This window comes from Oryctolagus cuniculus, chromosome 19 (assembly GCF_964237555.1).
Source record: "Oryctolagus cuniculus chromosome 19, mOryCun1.1, whole genome shotgun sequence".
Classification (NCBI taxonomy): Eukaryota; Metazoa; Chordata; class Mammalia; order Lagomorpha; family Leporidae; genus Oryctolagus; species Oryctolagus cuniculus.
Genome location: NC_091450.1, coordinates 32186354 through 32204583, shown reverse-complemented (window position 1 = coordinate 32204583; position 18230 = coordinate 32186354). Strand labels below are relative to the sequence as shown.

General features: G+C 52.1%; 1 long non-coding RNA gene across 1 annotated transcript; it reads left to right on the top strand.

Moving 5' to 3' along the window:
* The first annotated feature begins 9045 nt into the window (after window positions 1-9045).
* Window positions 9046-11764, top strand: LOC127488196 (uncharacterized). The gene is made up of 2 exons (XR_007915710.2): window positions 9046-10510; window positions 11529-11764. It is a non-coding gene; the product is annotated as an uncharacterized lncRNA (long non-coding RNA).
* The last annotated feature ends 6466 nt before the right edge of the window (window positions 11765-18230 follow it).

Genomic DNA, 18230 nt, shown 5'->3' with positions numbered 1-18230 from the left:
TTCTCTCTTAAAGACACGAATGTGTTTAAAATCTTTCATGGCAGAGCATCCCTCCCTTTGGAGTTGTACAATGGTTGCGCTGAGGTCTCGAGGTCTCTGTGTCTTGAAAGGATGTTTTCTCCTGTCATTGATGAACAATGCGAGTGCATGGACGTGGCCTGACCTCTCAAAAGCTTGCACTCCGTGGTTTTAGGATGCGTTGGCGGGCCTGTCCTCCGTCAGTCGCTAGCACAGTGGTTGCAGAACGGTGATGTCTTGCCTCTTAGTCGGCATGATTTGCATGTCTTTGTTGAAACTTTCTGTCCTTCCAATGACATTTTGACTCAGATGTTTTGTGGGTTCAGGGTTCCCCCCTTCAACAGAGCTTAGCCTGTGCCAGCCACTGCCTGTGCCACAGATCTTGTCTTCGCTGTGCTCAGCGGTTAAGTGACTGCTGTGAGGGCCTGGCTTCCGGGCCTGGTGCCGCTGCTGACTCCCATTTCCTGCTAACGTGCTCCCTGGGAGGCAGTGGTCACAGCTCAAGGAGTCGGGTGTGGGAGACCTGGATTGAGTTCCCAGCTCCTCCTGGCTTCTTCCTGGCCAGCCCTGACTTCTGCAGGCCTGTGGGGAGTGAGGAAGCCGATGGGCGGTCTCTGTCAGATGCCAGGCAGTGCACAAGCCATGCAGCCCCAGGCGCCTTTCTTACCAGGTCGCTCACCCTGCACAGGGCCGTTGAGAAATCCTAGGCAATGCATCTGTTCTCTGTCTGGAGTCACTTCAGTGGTTTGCCCCTAGCTTCTTGGATGTCTTTCTTAAACTGGGGGCAGATTGAGGGGGAGTTTGTGTCACAGTAGAACCCGTTATTCTCAACTCCAGACCAACACGGGAAATCTCCCATGACTTTTCCCATAGTTCCTTCCATTCTGTCAACAGCAGTGTTTATTCAAACACTGTAAACCTCCTTTATCAGGATGGTTTTGGGGAATAGGACTGATAACCCTCGGAGGCTAAGCTAATTATAGAACGTGTTTCAAAGCTTATCTTTTTTCCTTATTATAAAGTAATCCATTTTTTTTTTTTTGACAGGCAGAGTGGACAGTGAGAGAGAGAGACAGAGAGAAAGGTCTTCCTTTGCCGTTGGTTCACCCTCCAATGGCCGCCGCGGCCGGCGCGCTGCGGCCGGCGCACCGCGCTGATCCGATGGCAGGAGCCAGGAGCCAGGTGCTTTTCCTGGTCTCCCATGGGGTGCAGGGCCCAAGCACCTGGGCCATCCTCCACTGCACTCCCTGGCCGCAGCAGAGGGCTGGCCTGGAAGAGGGGCACCCGGGACAGAATCCGGCGCCCCGACCGGGACTAGAACCCGGTGTGCCGGCGCCGCTAGGCGGAGGATTAGCCTAGTGAGCCGCGGCGCCGGCCGAAAGTAATCCATTTTTTAAGTGCCCAAATGATGCAAAAATGAATGCCGTAGAAGGCGGATCTCCCTCTACCTCTGCCTCTCTCTTTTTCCATCAAATGCAACAACTAAGTAAAAACGTAGAAAACAGGTGCATGGGAAACAGTGAGCACATCTCCTAGCACCTCTGCAGCCCCCGCAGGCCTGGGTTTGCCATCCCTGCTCCCAGCCAGGATCTGTGACTTTGTGACTTGCAGAGTCAGGATCCAAACCCACTCTTTAAGCCTGGCATTATCTGCTGGCACAAGGCCAACTTCTTATTTTGCTGTTTTTCTCTGTCCATGGATGCCACCTTTTCAGCCAACCACTGAGGCTCAGAACGGGCCACTGCCCCAGCCAGCCACTCCGACCTCTCGCTGCACAGACAGCCCTGGGCGTGAGCACCTTTGTGTGACTAGCAGGGGAGGCTTTGGTGAGTTCCAGTGGTTGGAATTGACCTGCTTGTTCCACATGTTTTCCGTGTCAGGGTGTCCGGTGCTTTGGGTTGGTTTTAATAGCTGACCACATCCCATTCCCTAGCCCCTGCTGAGAAGATGATGTCCAGACACAGTAGCTTTTCCAGAAAATGATGCACCCCCAGGGCACAGTGAACCTCTCAGGTTAACCCAGAAGGCTGCTGGCTGGGATCTCGCTGGGCCAAGCACAGGTTACCAGGCTCCAGAAGGTCGCAACCCAGCCCCTCCCAGCAGCCTCACGTTACTGGAGAGAGAAATGATGAGGTGGAGTGATGACACGTGGGGTGCAGGGAGTTCTTAGAGCCCGGGCCCGTCTTCCCCAGGCAGGAAAGCACCGACGACAGAGAGGGCGGGGAGCGGGGCTTTCCCTCCTGAGCTGGACGTTCCGCAACCGCAGCGGCGCCTTTCTCAACAGGGGCGGAGCTGGCCCGGGCTTTCTGGAAGGTGGCGATTTCGAACCACCGAGGCCCTTGTGAGTCAGCGGAGGGTCACAGTGAGTGCTGCAGTGATTCTTTGAAGACAAAATGTGAAAAACAAGGGGCTGAGCTGGGGCTGGGGCGTCGTGGGTTAAGCCGCTGTCTGCAGTGCCAGAATCCCATATGGACCCCTGTTCAAGACCCGAGGCTCCATTTCTGATCCATCACCCTGCTAATGCACCTGGGACAGCAGTGGAAGATGGCCCAGGGGCTTGGGCCCCTGCACGCATGTGGGAGACCCAGAAGAGGCTCCTGGCTTCAGTCTGGCTCAGTTCCGGCTGTTGTGGCCATTTGGGGAGTCTGATGGAAGAGCGCTCTCTCTCTCTCTCTCTAACTCTGGTAAATAAATAAATTTTAAAAAAAGAAATGTGAAAATAAGATTAGAACCTTTGTGATTTTTTTAAAAAATATTTTAAATTTATATGAAAGCAGAAAGAAAGGTGGGGAGTTGGGCGGGTAGGATCCTCCATCCATTGGTTCACTCCCCCCAAATGGCCATAACAGTTAAGGCTACCTCCCAGACATTCCAGTATAGGGTTTGGATACACCAAGTGGCATCTTAAGCACTGTGCAAAATGCCAGTGTCTCTTTCGATGTATCTCAAGTGTGGTATCTAGGTGAGAGTGTACGTGTCAGATTCTGAATTTCACCCTGGGGTGTGGTTGAAGCAGCAGCCCGTGTGTGTGGACCGTCTGGAGGTGCCTGGCCTTCCTGCAGAGGGAGCGTGCTGCCCTGCCCGTGCAGGCAGCGTCCACGCTGTGGCTCCCTCATGCCGAGCGTTGGACCCTGCCATAGACTCTGACCCGCTGGTCCATCGCTGCAGTTTGTACGGAATGTCCTGACATGCAGCATTTTCCTTGTCTGGACAAATAAAAATAAATACTTCCATCTTAAACTACACAGGAACAGTGAGTAGACTAGTGATGAGCTGCTCTTCCCCTCTGTCACCAAATGTGTGACCTTGTTTGGGGACAACACGATTAACCTAAATCCAGCACAGCGCCTGCACACGTTCCACCCTCTCGTTCCAGTCCCAAATAACGCACAGCTCACACAGCTCCATGTGGGCTCCCTTCCTGCTCACCGGATGTTTCACTACCTCTGGCATTCATTTCTGTGTCCTTTTGGGGTTTAAAAAAAAAAAGAATATTGGGGCCGGCATTGTAGCATAGTGGGTAAAGCTGCTGTCTGCAATGTCAGCATCCCATAGGGGCAACAGATGGCTTCCCGGCTACTCCACTTCCCATCCTGCTCCCTATCAATGGCCTGGGGAAATCAGTGAAGATGGCCCAACGGACGGACTGGGCTGCCGCCACCCTCATGGGAGTCATGGGAGACCCAGATGAAGCTTGTGGCTCCTGGCGTCAGCTTGGCCCATTGCTGGCTGTTGTGGCCATATGGGGAGTGAACCAGCAGATGGAAGATTCTCTTTCTCGCTCTCGTTCTTGCTCTCTGTCTCTGTAACTCTTTCAATAAATAAGTCTTTAAAAATGAGTAATATATTAGTTTTAGCTCAGCCTCTGAGGGAACATCCATCCTATTTCCCAAAACCATCGTGAGGGAGGAGGTGTATGGGGCATGAATACAACACCGATGTAGAGAGAACGGAAAGAACTGTCCAAAAGGTCCCGGGAGATCTCTGAGTTGCCCTGGAGTTGTTCCACTGTGACCCCCAGTCCCCGTCAACCAGCCCCTACTCTTTTTAGCTTTAAGAAAGAAATCTGAGACTTTGAGAGGCTAACATCCGAATGTAAAGTGAATTTCTAGGCAGTAATAAATGCTTAGGTTACTCAGCAGCCCCCTGCAGGGTGAGCAATGCCCGGAGGAGGTTATGCATAGTTTGTCCACCAGCTGTGATGTGACCACAGCAGAAGCCTTCACTTCAGCCTTCAAATTAAAGTCTGCTAAGTATCGGCCAAGTCAGCATCATAGATCCAAGAACGTTAATGATTTTTTTTAATGGCCAAAGTCTCAATGTCTCTGTGCCAGAGGGGCTGTGTCCAAAGTCAAAGCGGGCAGCCATCTGGCCTAGAGGTCAAGCTGCAGGGGGGCTGCCTGTGCCCCATACTGGAGTGCCTGGGTTCAGCACTGGCTGTGCTCCTAGAAGGCAGCAGGCCATGGCTCCAGCATGAGAGTCCCTCCCCCATGTGGGAGGTCTGAGTGGAGGTTTAGGTTCCAGCTCCCTCCCCCATGTGGGAGGCCTGAGTGGAGGTTTTGGCTCCAGCTCCCTCCCCCCTGTGGGAGGCCTGAGTGGAGGTTTTGGCTCCTGCCTCAGTCCCTGGCTGAGGTTACTGCAGTCATCTAGAGAGTGAGACAGTGAATAAGAGCTCACTCTCTGTTGCTCTGTCTCTGTTTTCTGTCTCCCTGATTCTCTTTCACTGTCCTCTTTGTCTCTCTCTGCCTCTGAAGAAATTGTCAAAGTATACTTTGAGACATCAAAGCAGTTGTATCCGAATTGCTGAGTAAAATGGTGGCCTTGAATTGTCTCCCACAGCTCTAAGTGGGCAGTGGATGTGGGTGCAGCAGTAATTAACATGGGTCCTTTTTTCCATCCCCCATTGTAGACATAGTTGCTGTGGTTGCTGACTGCAACTAATCAGGTTTGTTTAACTTAACAGATATTTAAGGCTTGCACCAGAACTCCAGAAATTAGTCTTTTTTTTTTTAATTTTTTTTTTAATTTTTTTATTTTTGACAGGCAGAGTGGACAGTGAGAGAGAGAGACAGAGAGAGAAAGGTCTTCCTTTGCCGTTGGTTCACCCTCCAATGGCCGCCGCTGCAGCCGGCGCACCGCGCTGATCCGATGGCAGGAGCCAGGAGCCAGGTGCTTTTCCTGGTCTCCCATGGGGTGCAGGGCCCAAGCACCTGGGCCATCCTCCACTGCACTCCCTGGCCATAGCAGAGAGCTGGCCTGGAAGAGGGGCAACCGGGACAGAATCCGGCGCCCCGACCGGGACTAGAACCCGGTGTGCCGGCGCCGCTAGGTGGAGGATTAGCCTAGTGAGCCACGGCGCCGGCCTAGAAATTAGTCTTGACAAAGGCTGCAATTACAAAGTATCTGGCCCAGCCAACATGACCGAAGACTGGCATTACGACTGCAAACAAGCATGGGGGCTCTGGCCAGCCTCTGTCGAGTACCCAGAGCCCAACAGGCAGCTGGCCCTGGCCTTTGTCCCCCTTGTCCCTGACCCCCCTGCCTCCCTCTCTGTCCCCTTTGGAGGTCTCCTGCTGACTTGAAAATGTGAGGTGGTTTTGGGAGGATGAGGACCGCCACGTCCTTAGGAGTGCTGGCCTCTCGAGAAACCCCGATTCCTTGCGTCAGCTCCTGCGTTGTCTCTGGAGTATCGACTCTTGCGTGGAGAGCAGCTCTGCCCTTGGTTTTTGTTCTGTTTTTTTTTTTTTTTTTAAAGATTTGTTTATTTATTTGAAAGTCAGCATTACACAGAGAAAGAAGGAGAGAGAAAGAGAGAGAGAGAGGTCTTGCATCTGCTGGTTCACTCCCCAACTGGCCGGAGCTGGGTGGATCCGAAGCCAGGAGCCAGGAGCTTTTTCCAGGTCTCTCACGAGGGTGCAGGGGCCCAAAGACTTGGGCCAGCCTCCACTGCTTTCCCAAGCCATAGCAGAGAGGTGAGCTGGATAGGAAGTGGAGCAGCCGGGTCTCGAACTGGCCCCCATATGGAATGCCGGCACTGCAGGCTAACAGGGGCAAGGATCCAGGGCCAGAGGCACACAGGCCTCTTGTCACAGCTGAGTCCCAACAGGCAGGCTGCTGAAAGACAGCAGCTAAGTTCACAGGGCCTTGGTGAACCAGACACTGGGCTGGGCGTTTCACACACGGCCCTGGTTTCATTCCCATTCAGTCTCTGACAAAGGTCCTGGTTTTTCTACATATATGAGGAGATTCAGGCTTAGAGGTGGGGCAAGGAGTGGGTTTGGTTTGATGGCACAAAAGCCTTGTTTGCCTGGTTTAGCACTGCAAGTCCCTACTTCCGGAAGTCAGGGACGGTTGGCTGCCTTCTCAGGTTCATTGACCTTGGCAAGCATAGCTGGGAGGCTGCAGCCCACTCATTGCCAAGAGTGACTCTAGGTACTGTGGATACAGAGGTGAATAAAGCAAGTTCTTCACAGAACTAAGGTTCTCATTAAAAAAAAAAGATTTCTTTCTTTATTTAAAAGGCAGAGTTGGAGAGAGGCCTTCCATCCACTGGTTCACTCCCGAAATGGCCATGATGGCCAGAGCTGGGCCAGGCTGAGACTAGGAGCTCAGAACTCCATCTGGGTCTCCCATGTGGGTGCAGAGTCTCAAGCACTTGGGCCATCCTCTGCTGCTTTCCCAGGTGCTTAAGCAGGGAGCTGGATCTGAAGGGAAGCAGCCGGGACACGCACTGGCACTCATGTGGCAGCTTAACCCCCTGTGCCACAATGCCAGCCCTAGAGTTAAGATTCTTGTAGGAAAGTGTGGGCAGATAATGAACATATGCCACGTGTCAGGTAGTGATAAAGAAACTGCGGAAGGCAGCAGCAGCAGAGGACTCGTGAGGATAGGGGGCTGGTTTGGTATTTTAAACAGGGCACTTGAGGAGGATCTTTGTGCTTGAACAGAAACCTGAAAGAAGTGGGAGAGGGGCCGCTGATTTGCTTTGGGGACGAGCAGACTTCATCTATTTTTGAGTGAGTGCAGGGGCAGGCACTGTGTGTAGCGGGTAAAGCTGCCACCTGCAGTGCCAGCACCCCTTATGGGCACTGGTTCATGTCCTGGCTGCTCCACTTCCTATCCAGCTCCCTGCTATGGCCTGGGAAGGCAGTAGATGACCCAAGTCCTTGGGCTCCTGCACCCACGTGGGAAGACCTGGAGGAAGCTCCTGGCTCCTGGCTTTGGATCAGCGCAGCTCCAGCTGTTGTGGCCAATTGGCGGGGCTGGGGGCAGGGGGTGAACCAGAGGATGGATAATCTCTCTCTCTCTCTCTCTGTCTCTGTCTCTGTCTCTCTGCCTCTTCTGTCTCTGTGTAACTCTTTCAAATAAATAAATAAATATTTTAAAAAATAAGTGAGTGCAGAGGCCCTGGGGAAATGATGTTTGATGTCTGATGAACATCAAACCAGTGGCCAGAGCGAGGTTGGGGGGCAGTGGCAGCAGGAGTGGTCTGGAGGGTTAGAGGGGGTATTGGGGGCCAGGTCAAGAGGGCTTCCGCGTCTTACTCTGAGATGAGTGGACATTGGAGACTTAGGGCAAAGCAGTCATCTGACTCATGCGGTGAAAGAAAAACTCTGGTTTCTGCAGAAAGCAGCAGCGGGGAAAGGAGGGGCAGAGCGCGAGGAGAAAGCAGTCAACCGCCAGAGCGCAGGGCCTGAGCCAGCCTGGAAGCAGAGGAGCCAGAGTCTGGCTGCTTTTTTTTTTTTTTCCAAAGATTTGTTTATTTGAAAGAATTATAGAGAGGCAGCGGCAGAGAGAGAGCGGGCGAGAGAGGTCTTGCATCCACTGGTTCACTCCCCAGTTGGCCACAAGAGCCAGAGCTGCACCGCTCCAAAGCCAGGAGCTAGGAGCTTCATCTGGGTCTCCCACATGGGTGCAGGAACCCAAGGACTTAGGCCATCTTCTAGTGCTTTGCCAGGCACATTAGCAGGGAGCTGGATCAGAAGTGGAGCAGCTGGGACTCGAACCAGCACCACATGGGATGCCAGCACTACAGATGGCGGCTTTACCTGCCATGCCACAGCACTGGCCCCCTGGGTGCTTTTGAAAGCAGAGCTGACATGACATGGATTGGATATTAGGGGTGGGTTGTGTAGAGGCATAGGGGCAAGATTCTTTTTGTCCAGGTCATATGAAAGGCCCTCGATGCTACCTTAAGGAGTTAGTGTTGATCCCTGCAGATAACAGGGAGCTCCTGTAGGATCTAATTCTCAACCCATCTGCCCATCCCAGCCCAGATCATCATCTGAGCAAAGGCCCTTTCTCACAGGACATACAGATATATTTAATATTTGACAGAATGACACACACAGAATCTTCCATCCACTGGTTCACTCCCCAAATGGCCACAACAGCCTGAGCTGTGCCAGATCAGAGTCAGGAGCCAGGAAGTCCATCCTGGTGTCCTGCATGGGTGGCAGGGGCCCAAGCACTTGGGCTATGTTCTGCTACCTTCCCAGGTGCATTAGCAGGAACCCGGATGGGAAGTAGAGGAGCCCGCACTCTGATATGAAATGTTACCTGCTGTGCCACGATGCCCAACTCTGAGAATATGTTTGTATATGTGCTTTGAGGGGAGACCAAATTCTGGGATGACCTACCCCCTCCTGAGCAGGATGGAAAGAGAGGTGAGGCCAGCTTCATCAAGTGGGGTGCAGCAGGTGGCCCTGACCCTGCCTACGAGCTGCAGTGACAGGGTTCTGTCTAGGTGGCCACACTGCCCACGGATCAGAGCTTCCTTCTCAGTGCTGTAACGTTAAGCAGACTACAACTTATCAAGCGCTATACACAGGATTTATTCTAAATACACACGCAGGAAACGTGGGTGTTCATTTTACTCTCAACTTTTAAAATTTTTATAACATTAACATTTTTCCTGGTTAACTGATATTTTTTAATTTTTTTCTCAAAGAAACCTTTTATTTAATGAGTGCAAATTTCCTAAGTACAACTTTAGGAATATAGTAATTCTTCTCCCCATACCCACCCTCCCACCCCACTTCCCTCCTTCTCTCCCATTCCCTATCCCATTCTCTATTAAGATTCATTTTCAATTAACTTGATACACAGAGAGCAACTCTATACTAAGTAAAGATTTCAACAACTTGTGTGGGCGCGCGCACACACACAGAACTGAGAGCAAGTTTTACAGTTAATTCTCGTAATACAACTCCTGGAGGGCAGAGGGTCCTACATGAGAAGTTAGTGCACAGTGACTCCTGTTGGTAATGTAACAATTAACACGCTAATGTATGACGTCAGCGGTCACCAGAGCCTCTTGACATGAGCTGTCAGGGCTATGGACGCCTTTTGAATGCACAGTCTCCATCGGTATTTAGACATGGTCCTAAGCGAAGTGGAAGCTCTCTCTTCCTTTTAGAGAAAAGTACCTCCTTCTTTGATGGCCCCTTCTTTCTCTGGGCTGTCACTCAGAGATCATGTCGGCCATTGTTTTGCCTCAGTGTCTTGGGTTTCCATGCCTAATGCTCTATGGGTTTCTAGTCAGACCAGGAAGCCTTAAGGGCTGACTCCGGGGTCAGAGTGCTTTACCTGATATTTACAAGCTTGGGGCACACGAGCAAGCAGGCCGCTGGGAAAGGCAGGAAAACAACAAAAGCGCCTCTTCGCGGTTTCCCTCACGTACCCCTTGCCCGGCCTGGGCCTTCCCCCTCCTCGCCCCGCGCTCCGGGATTCCCACGTTTTGAAACTGCTTGTTTACGAGTCCGGGAGCGACGGGGGGCGGGTTTCCCGCCCGCCCGCTTCCGGTCCGTCCAGGGGGTCGTTTCCGGGCTCGAGAAACCCCGGGCAGGAGCGGCCCGCGGCCGGGCACGCCTGTGCGAGGCCGCCGCCCAGCGCCGCGCCCGCACCCGGGGAGCCCACGCCCGCGGCAGCGCCCGGGGGCAGCGGCGTGAGAGGGGCGTGACGGAAGAGCGGCCTGAGGGAAAAAGGGGGCGTTCCGAGGCGAGAGGCGCACGCTCCTCGCCGCACCCGGAGGGAGGGCGCGACCGGGCCCGCCCACCGCGTCACAGAGACGCGTGCGCGGACGAATCCCGGGACTCCGGCTCCCAGAGGCCCCCGGGGGAGCACGGGAACCAATCGGAGGACGGGCGGTCTCACCGGGGTCTCCCAGCGGGCGCCGGGCCGCGTGGCGCTGGACTGATTGGCAGCCCCTCCAGCCTATGGCTGCTGTTGGAGCAGCCGTGCGTCGAAAGCGGGCCTAGGGCGGCTGCGGTCTGCGCTGGTATCCCGGGCGCCGCGCCGGGAAGTGGGACGAGTGCGCCCGTGGGTGGCCCGAGGCGCTCCGGCGTGGGGCCGCCGGGTTGTGCTGAGCGCGTTGACCTCGGGAGCTCTTTGTCCTGATTGGCTGGTGGTCTTCCTCCCCTGGCGTATGCCGCAGACAGTGACCGGTTGCCTGCCAGGCCCCGCGCTGGGCAGTGCGGGGATGGCACCTCGGGTGAGGACTCTGCCGCAGGGAGCTTGTCCCGCGGGGTGGAGCGGGCAGGGTGATTACAGGTCAGCTGGAGTTGCCGGTTAGCATGAAAGCCGAGAGGGAAGTCGATGGCTCAGCCCCTCAGGAGCGCTGGCGTTTGCTCATTTACGAAAGGGGCAGCGATGGAAGCTACAGCAAGGGGCTCAGACTCTGGCCCTGGTACCCTAGAGTGCAGAGTCCAGATTCCTCGGTTTCAAGGTCGCATTTGAGAAATTCAGTAAGATGGGGCCGGCGCCGTGGCTCACCTGGTACTCCGCATGCTGCACAGGCATCCCATATGGGCGCCGGATTCTGTCCCGGTTGCCCCTCTTCCAGTCCAGCTCCCTGCTGTGGCCCGGGAAGGCAGTGGAGGATGGTCCAAGTGCTTGGGCACCTGCACCCGCATGGGAGACCAGGAGGAGGCACCTGGCTCCTGGCTTCTAATCGGCGCAGCGCCAGCTGTAGCGACCATTTGGGGGGTGAACCAGCGGAAGGAGGATCTTTCTCCCTGTCTCTCACTGTCTGTAACTCTACCTGTCAAATTAAAGAGAAAAAAAAATAAATAAAAGAAAAATCAGTAAGATACAGTGAGCCATGGAGGTAGTGATTTTCCCAGAAAGTGGGATATGCATCTAGAGTAAGTCACAGCGTTTTGAGGGTTCCTGGAGTTCCTGAAGCCCCCTTGGGTATTTCTAGTAGGAGACTGTAGGTGTAGACCCTTCGCTAAAGCCAGGGCAGCCATTCATTTTGTTTTACATATTGGACCTTTGAGAAAGATTTTTGCTTCAAGTGTATTGGAACCCAGAAATATTGGGACAGCGATTTAGAGGGTCTGTTTTTCTGATTCCAACATTTTAAGTGCTACCCATCAACACCTGCTTTCCTCGGATAAAAAGAATCATGGTGCTGGTGCTGTGACGCATGGGGTTAACGCCCTGGCCTGCAGTGCCGACATCCCATATGGGCGCCAGTTCTAGTCCCGGCTGCTTCTCTTCCCATCCAGCTCTCTGCTATGGCCTGGGAACGCAGTAGAAAATGGCCCAAGTCCTTGGGCCCCTGCACACACATGGGAGACCCGGAAGAAGCTGCTGGCTCCTGGCTTCTGGCTTTGGATTGTCGCAGCTCCAGCTGTTGCGGCCAATTGGGGAGTGAACCATCAAATGGAAGACCTCTCTCTCTCTCTGCCTCCACTCTGTGTAACTCTGACTTTCAAATAAATAAATAAATCTTTAAGAATCAGATTGTATTTACCTGCATGGTGGGCTGAGGGGCACATTCTTACTCATAGCCTCTTTATATCTTCTGGAACATTCCCCTGCCACATGTGCCAGATTAGAAACTTTCAACAATTTAGGTGTTTATCCCTGGGGACAAACTCAATAAATGTTAGTGAATCCATTCTGTGGTCTACACTGCGTCCACTGAGAACAATGTGGAATTCCGTGTGCTAACGTGCAAAGCCAGCCAAAATACGAATAAATTATTAAATTAGAGCCGGCGCGGGTAAAGCCGCTGCCTGTGGTGCCAGCATCTCATATGGGCACCAGTTTGAGTCCCAGCTGCTCCACTTCTGATCCAGCTCCCTGCTATGGCCTGGAAAAGCAGTGGAGGATGGCCCAGATCCTTGGGCCCTGTACCCATGTGGGAAGACCCAGAGGGTGTACAGCATGTGACATGGGTACCTCTAAAACGCTGAATTGAGTGTAAGGTTGGTATTTTCACTCACATCATCTACATGTTTTTATTTTTTCCAATGACCATTTAAGAGTTTTGTGATTTTTTTTTTAGTTTTATTTTATTTATTTGAAAGAGTTACAGAGAGAGGTAGAGCCAGAGAGAGAGAGATCCTCCATCCACTGGTTCACTCCCCAAATGACTGCTACCGCCAGAGCTAAGCTGGTCAGAAGCCAGGAACTTCTTCCAGATCTCCTACATGGGTACAGGGGCCCAAGGACTTGGACCATCTTCTACTGCTTTCCCAGGCCACAGCAGAGAGCTGGATCAGAAGTGGAGCAACTGGGACTCCAACAGCGTCCTTAAGCAATGCTGGCACTGTAGGCCAGGGCTTTAACCTGCTGCATGACAGCACCAGCCCCAGTCTTATATTTGATACTGCTCCATGAACATAGTTCCAGTGTAAAATAGTAAGACAAAACAAAGCACAGCAAGCCAAATGTTAGCACAATAATTTCATGTTTTCCTCCATTACTGCTATAACAGCACCAAGAAAAACCACCTCAACTGAGAGGCTGATGTTGAGGGGCAGCAGCATGAAGACATCATCAAAACACCATCTGCAGTGCTCGCATCCCATATGGGCGCTGGTTCGAGTCCCGGCTGCTCCTCTTCCCATCCTGCTCTCTGCTGTGGCCTGGGAAAGCAGTAGAGGATGGCCCAAGTCCTTGGGCCCCTGCACCCACGTGGAAGACCCGGAAGAAGCTCCTGTGTGCTGGCTCTGTGTGCAAGTGTCCTGACTTATGTTCCCCTTGGAGTCCTCTTCTAAGTGTAGGGTTAGAAGACCCTTAAACAGTTGTGGGGGCCCCCAATGCTCCCCGTTTGTTATATATAGCTGGCTCCCGGAATGGCACATCCTTGTGAGCAGCTTTTGTCTGTTCTAGGTTTGACTTTATCCTGAACTCAAAGACCTTGTTAAACCAAAACTTTGAGACAAAGGTTTTGTGAAGCAAAGGGTCACTGAGCCTTGCAGACGCCAGCCAGTCAGATCTCAGGAAGAGTTCCCGCAGCTAGACAGCAGGTGGGAGTGTGCACTGGGCCCAACATCCAAAAACACTTTCCTTTAAATGAAAATCTGGTGAAGGAGCATACATTGTTCACCTAGAACATTCACTGGCTGCAGATAAGAGGGGCTGGGTGACTCAAATCAGGGAGTTTTGGGGTGGGGGCAGTCTGTAAAGAGAATTACTTCTTGTTTCTGAGTTGGTTTCAGTGAATAGTCGGACAGTGTACACTAAAGAAGGAGGGGCTGGCTCCTAGGCTGGGAGAGGGGTCAGCTGCCAAGGGTTTTAAATCAATATTTAAACAATTAGGGGCCAGCGCCATGGCTCACTTGGTTAATCCTCAACCTGCGGTGCGGGCACCCCATATGGGTGCTGGGTTCTAGTTCCGGTTGCTCCTCTTCCAGTCCAGCTCTCTGCTGTGGCCCAGGAAGGCAGTGGAGGATGGCCCAAGTGCTTGGGCTCCTGCATCTGCATGGGAGACCAGGAGGAAGCACCTGGCTCCTGGCTTCTGAATGGCACAGCGTGCCGGCCATAGTGGCCATTTTGGGGGTGAACCAATGGAGGGAAGACCTCTCTCTCACTGTCTAACTCTGCCTGTCCAAAAAAAAAAAAAAAAAAAAAACCTGCTAGGCCAAATGCCTGCCTCATAAGTCGAGGGTTTTTTGTTTGTTTGTTTTAAAGATTTATTTATTTATTTGAAAGTCAGTTACACAGAGAGAGGAGAGGCAGAGAGAGAGAGAGAGGTCTTCCATCCGATGGTTCATTCTCCAATTGGCCACAACAGCCGGAGCTGTGCCGATCTGAAGCCAGGATCCAGGAGCTTCTTCGGGGTCTCCCATGCAGGTGCAGGGGCCCAAAGACTTGGGCCATCCTCTACTGCTTTCCCAGGCCATAGCAGAGAGCTGGGCAGGAAGTGGAGCAGCCGGGTCTCGAACCGGCACCCTTATGGGATGCTGGCTCTTCAGGCCACAGTGCTGGCCCCTGTTTGTTAATTTTTTTAAATAACTAAAGAACATTTATTTTCCACTAGGAGTTTGCCTTGAGGATGTAACTGAACTGAGCCACCCACCCACCCCATCTCCAAGGGTTAGTGCAGTGACTTATAAAGCAGATCTTGACGGTCGGAAGCTCTGGAACCAACATGAACTGACAAAAGAATTTCCATCTAAATCCTCATAAAAATGTTTAAGTAAAATAAAAAGAAAAGAAAAAAGGGGCCATGGGGGTTTCGATTGAACAGGGTTCTCACGCTTCATCTAACGCATTCATGCTGGCTAGAGTGTGGCAAGTGGAAGCAAGATCACTACAATACGGAACTCCCACTACAGTGCGCCGTACACACCTGTGTTCCCAGCCCCACCCCACCCCCACCCCCAGGGCTTCCACTCCATTATTTTCCCGCCTGTTGGGGCTGCCGGCGGAGGGGCAAAGAACTTCTCTTTGGTCCAGTCTGTGTTGCAAGGCTGGTGTGAAGAGAAAGGTAACAAGCACAGTTACAGTGGTCACTCAGTCACATGTTAAAGCCCCAGACAGGACATGGGTGTGCACATTTCCACACATGAACTTAATGAGAAAGTGTGCGATGGAACACAAACTTGAGATCACCTGCTACGGTCATACAGTGGAAAAGCAGCTGAGACCTGGAGCTGCGGCATCCCACGCGCAGTAGGTCACTGCTCCACTTACTGACATGGTGTGGCCAGAAGCCATGTACTCTCTCTCCCATGTAGCTTTTTTTTGTTTTTACAGGCAGAGTTAGACAGTGAGAGAGAGAGAGACAGAGAGAAAGGTCTTCCTTCCGTTGGTTCACCCCCGACATGGCCACTACTGCCAGCGTGCTGAGCTGATCTGAAGCCAGGAGCCAGGTGCTTCTCCTGGTCTCCCATGCGGGTGCAGGGCCCAAGTGCCATCCTCCACTGCCTTCCCGGGCCACAGCAGAGAGCTGGCCTGGAAGAGGAGCAACTGGGACAGAATCCGGTGCCCCAACTGGGACTAGAACCCAGGGTACCGGTGCTCCAGGCGGAGGATTAGCCCAGTGAGCCGCGGCGCCGGCCTCCCACGTAGCTTCTATTTTATAGTTCCTTTAGTTTTTAAAAGACGTAAACCAAATACTGGTACAAACTTTAGATTTGCTAAGTTTACTCTGAATTAACTAAGAAGCCTTTTAAAGCATGTTACTGCAACAAAGATTTCTTGTTTTTCCCCCCTGTAAAGTACTAAGAAAAAGAAATTTCATAACCTGTATCTTATAACTTGCCTTTTTTAAAATATAAATTTAAATTTGCTAGAGGCATTTGCAGGGACATTACCAGAAGACTAAGGAAGTGCTACAGTGTCTCTTCTCGGGAGAGAAGGGCAAGGAACGTGACTAGCATTAGCAGTAAACTCCCACAGGACTCCGCGGCTTCAGGACACCAAGAAATCGCTCCACGACTCAAAAACAAAAACAGGAAAACATCCCAGTTGACCTACAGCTGAAATCTTGCGTATTAAGTAAAAAACCTACTTTTGGAGCCAAACTAAAGCCGTAGTATGAAAAAGGAAATGGCACGCAAGCAGACAGCGGTCTTCTGAGCTGTGGCACCACCTGTGGGGACACTGCACACAGCAGCCAGGAGCGGGCGCAGATGCGGTCTGCCTTCAAGGGCCCGCTTAGCTTGCCTAGAAAGACATCTTAGGGACACCCTAAAAAACAGAGTAACTGGTTTATCCATTATTATCTTGTTTTAGCCAGACCGTTGTAAGTCAAGGTTTTTTTATTTGTTTAAAATTTATTTATTTGAAAGGCAGAGTTAGAGAGAGAGGGAGAGAAGAGAGAGAGAGAGAGAGTTTCCATCCACTGCTTCACTCCCCAGATGGCTACAACAGCCAAGGCTGGGCCAGGCCAAAGCCAGGAGCCAGGAGCTTGGAGCTTCTTCTGGGTCTCCCATGTGGGTACAGAGGCCCAAGGACTTAAGCCGCCTTCTACTGCTTTTCCCAGACCATTAGCAGGGAGCTGGATGGGAAGTGGGGCAGCTGGAACATGAACCGGCACTCTTGTGGGAGCAGCTTTACCTGCTATGCCACGACACTGGCCCCATAAGTCAAGGTTTTAACGTAGCGTTCAGAATATGGCATGGTTTGTTGGTTTTGGCCCTAGGCTTTTAATTGATTAACTTTCCTTATCTCTTAGGTTCTCTATCCTCTGACTCCTGTAATGAAATTTAGCACATCTCAGAATCTTTTCTCTAACAACCTTGTTGAGCAAACAGTTCTAAGGACAGAAACGTGGCACTTGTGGGAATATCACAAATCCTACAAACCATCTGCTGACTTCCCAAGGGAAGTTCAGAGTTCCATCAATAGTCCCTATCCCACTGAACTGTTTGCTTAAGAAGGTGGAGGTCTAACGTGAGTTTAGGGCCTCAGTGAACTTGGCGAATTGGGAGCAAACAGGGTCCTTTTGGAAGGAAAAGGCTCAGGCTTGACAAGCAATAGAAGGATCTGTTTTCTCCCAGCACCTCGGAACAAGCAGGGCAGATGGGAGACCCTGAGGGGACCAACACCCTACACCCTGGTGCCGTGTGCACTCCATTTGCCTCCCTGCAGCACGGAAGAGATTTCTTCTCCCCCTTCTTGGAAGCGATTTGTTCTTGAGGCGGGTGTCAGAGCCCCGTTCAGACCATCAGAGAGAACTAGCTAACAACACCTCTTTCCTTGGAAATGTCTCAAATAAAAAAAATAAAAAAAAAACACTGAGGGCATACCAAATACCTATGTGACCATCACCTGCAATTAATGTTGCAATGACACCTTGCTTGATTTTGGTTTTATTTTATAAGAAACAAAGTCCACTCTGGATTGTCCCCCACAGTTATACAGATAGCCCTCCAGCCAGATGCTGTCAGGGTAGCCAAAATCCTGCTGTGGGTTCCAAGCGCAGGTTCTCCTCGTCGTTAGGATGGCGCTAGAAGGCCTTCTGTGGTTCTGCCTCGGAGGTCACGCTGCCGCCATGCTCCACAAGCTGGCCAGCCAGAAGGGGGAGGGGCCGCATGTGCCACACTCTTTGATAGGAGGAGTGGCTGAGACCCTGTGACTGGGTCTCCCCAGCCCAGGCAGGCCGAGGGGCTTTTAGTCCTTGGCTTCTGCCCTCCACTCTCTCTCTCTCCCTCTTACAGGGGGCCCTAGCTTGGAGAAGTGGCTAAAGAGCTACCACAGAATACCAAGTCGGGTGGACAAGCCTCTCCTGGGGCCACAGAGCATGAGCTCATCTTTCTGAAAGGCCTCATGGTTTAGACTTTTGAAGTTCTCTCCAACATCCAGGTGTGCGGGGTGATAAAGGAAAAAATTAAATGTACCACACATTTTGTGGTATTTTTTCCAAGAGTCTTAAAAATGGTGGTGCCAGGCTTTTTCTAGGCCTCTGAGATCTGACAACTCAAACTGGAAATGATGGGACACAGGCTGGCCCCCTGAGTTCCTAACATTCCTGGGCTGGGGGGCTGATGAGGTGCTTTTTTAAATACTTATTTATTTATTGTTTGAAACACAGAGTTGGAGAGAGAGAGCACACATGTGAGAGAGAAAAAAATATCTTCCATCTTTTGGTTCACTCCCCAAATCGTCACAGTGGCTGGTCTGTGCCAGGCCAAAGCCAGGAGCCAGGAACTTCATCTGGGTCTCCCATGTGGGTGTAGGGACCCAAGCACCTGGGCCATTTTCTGCTGCTTTCCCAGGTGCATTATCAGGGAGCTGGATAGGAAGTGGAGCAGCTGGGACTCAAACTGGCGCCCATATGGGATGCTGCTGTTGCATACAGTGGCTTAAACCACTATGCCACAACACTGGCCCCTCGGCTGATTACTAACCCTAAGGAAATGCCAAGGGCTGAGCTTGCTTCCCAACCCCGGCTTCACATCTGCTCTGGAGGACTCGCAGGGAGCGAGGGGAGAACAGAGAACTGGGCCTGAGGCTGCTTTTCCCAGTTG